Source organism: Channa argus, unplaced genomic scaffold (genome assembly GCF_033026475.1).
Source record: "Channa argus isolate prfri unplaced genomic scaffold, Channa argus male v1.0 Contig126, whole genome shotgun sequence".
NCBI lineage: Eukaryota > Metazoa > Chordata > Actinopteri > Anabantiformes > Channidae > Channa > Channa argus.
The window spans coordinates 21,281-24,170 of NW_027125345.1; positions in this window are offsets into that span (position 1 = coordinate 21,281).

The following is a 2,890-nucleotide window of genomic DNA, read 5'->3' on the forward strand; positions in this document are numbered from 1 at the left end:
AATATCATTGCAACAGCTTTTATGTAGCCAGAAATCAAGAGTGTAAGTTTTTATGCGCTTAAAAGCATTTTAAGGCCAAATGAGCTGATTTCTGCGAATTGCAGCAAAATATTGAAAGCAAAGTGGGTTTGCCTTCATATTTTACCCAGAACAACTCAGTTCAGCATGGAAATATCATTGCAACAGCTTTTATTTAGCCAGAAATCAAGAGTGTAAGTTTTTATTCGCTTAAAAGCATTTTCAGGCCGAATGGGCAAAAATGTTTGTTTCTGCCAATTGCAGCAAAATACTGAAAGGAAAGTGGGTTTGCCTTCATATTTGACCCAGAACAACTCAGTTCAGCATGGAAATATCATTGCAACAGCTTTAATTTAGCCAGAAATCAAGATTGTAAGTTTTTATGCGCTTAAAAGCATTTTCAGGCCGAATGAGCAAATATGCTTGTTTCTGCCAATTGCAGCAAAATACTGATAGGAAAGTGGGTTTGCTTTCATATTTGACCATGAACAACTCAGTTTAGCATGGAAATATCATTGCAACAGCTTTTATTTAGCCAGAAATCAAGAGTGTAAGTTTTTATTCGCTTAAAAGCACTTTCAGGCCAAATGAGCTGATTTCTGCCTATTGCAGCAAAATTCTGAAAGGAAAGTAGGTTTGCCTTCATATTTGACCCAGAACAACTCAGTTCAGCATGGAAATATCATTGCAACAGCTTTTATTTAGCCAGAAATCAAGAGTGTAAGTTTTTATGCGCTTAAAAGCATTTTCAGGCCAAATGGGCAAAAATGTTTGTTTCTGCCAATTGCAGCAAAATACTGAAAGGAAAGTGGGTTTGCCTTCATATTTGACCCAGAACAACTCAGTTCAGCATGGAAATATCATTGCAACAGCTTTTATGTAGCCAGAAATCAAGAGTGTAAGTTTTTATGCGCTTAAAAGCATTTTCAGGCCAAATGAGCTGATTATTGCGTATTGCAGCAAAATATTGAAAGCAAAGTGGGTTTGCCTTCATATTTGACCCAGAACAACTCAGTTCAGCATGGAAATATCATTGCAACAGCTTTTATTTAGCCAGAAATCAAGAGTGTAAGTTTTTATGCGCTTAAAAGCATTTTCAGGCCAAATTGGCAAAAATGTTTGTTTCTGCCAATTGCAGCAAAATACTGAAAGGAAAGTGGGTTTGCCTTCATATTTGACCCAGAACAACTCAGTTCAGCATGGAAATATCATTGCAACAGCTTTTATTTAGCCAGTAATCCAGAGTGTAAGTTTTTATGCGCTTAAAAGCATTTTCAGGCCAAATGAGCAAATATGCTTGTTTCTGCCAATTGCAGCAAAATACTGAAAGGAAAGTGGGTTTGCCTTCATATTTGACCCAGAACAACTCAGTTCAGCATGGAAATATCATTGCAACAGCTTTTATTTAGCCAGAAATCAAGAGTGTAAGTTTTTATGCGCTTAAAAGCATTTTCAGGCCAAATGAGCTGATTTCTGCGAATTTAGGCAAAATACTGAAAGGAAAGTGGGTTTGCCTTCATATTTGACCCAGAACAACTCAGTTCAGCATGGAAATATCATTGCAACAGCTTTTATTTAGCCAGAAATCAAGAGTGTAAGTTTTTATTCGCTTAAAAGCATTTTCAGGCCGAATGGGCAAAAATGTTTGTTTCTGCCAATTGCAGCAAAATACTGAAAGGAAAGTGGGTTTGCCTTCATATTTGACCCAGAACAACTCAGTTCAGCATGGAAATATCATTGCAACAGCTTTTATTTAGCCAGAAATCAAGAGTGTAAGTTTTTATGCGCTTAAAAGCATTTTCAGGCCAAATGGGCAAAAATGTTTGTTTCTGCCAATTGCAGCAAAATACTGAAAGGAAAGTGGGTTTGCCTTCATATTTGACCCAGAACAACTCAGTTCAGCATGGAAGTATCATTGCAACAGCTTTTATTTAGCCAGAAATCAAGAGTGTAAGTTTTTACGCGCTTAAAAGCATTTTCAGGCCGAATGAGCAAATATGCTTGTTTCTGCCAATTGCAGCAAAATACTGAAAGGAAAGTGGGTTTGCCTTCATATTTGACCCAGAACAACTCAGTTCAGCATGGAAACATCATTGCAACAGCTTTTATTTAGCCAGAAATCAAGAGTGTAAGTTTTTATGCGCTTAAAAACATTTTCAGGCCAAATGAGCTGATTTCTGCCAATTGCAGCAAAATACTGAAAGGAAAGTGGGTTTGCCTTCATATTTGACACAGAACAACTCAGTTCAGCATGGAAATATCATTGCAACAGCTTTTATTTAGCCAGAAATCAAGAGTGTAAGTTTTTTATGCGCTTAAAAGCATTTTCAGGCCGAATGAGCAAATATGCTTGTTTCTGCCAATTGCAGCAAAATACTGAAAGGAAAGTGGGTTTGCCTTCATATTTGACCCAGAACAACTCAGTTCAGCATGGAAACATCATTGCCACAGCTTTTATTTAGCCAGAAATCAAGAGTGTAAGTTTTTATGCGCTTAAAAGCATTTTCAGGCCGAATGAGCAAATATGCTTGTTTCTGCCAATTGCGGCAAAATACTGAAAGGAAAGTGGGTTTGCCTTCATATTTGACCCAGAACAACTCAGTTCAGCATGGAAATATCATTGCAACAGCTTTTATTTAGCCAGAAATCAAGAGTGTAAGTTTTTATGCGCTTAAAAGCATTTTCAGGCGAAATGAGCTGATTTCTGCTTATTGCAGCAATATACTGAAAGGAAAGTGGGTTTGCCTTCATATTTGACCCAGAACAACACAGTTCAGCATGGAAATATCATTGCAACAGCTTTTATTTAGCCAGAAATCAAGAGTGTATGTTTTTATGCGCTTAAAAGCATTTTCAGGCCGAATGAGCAAAT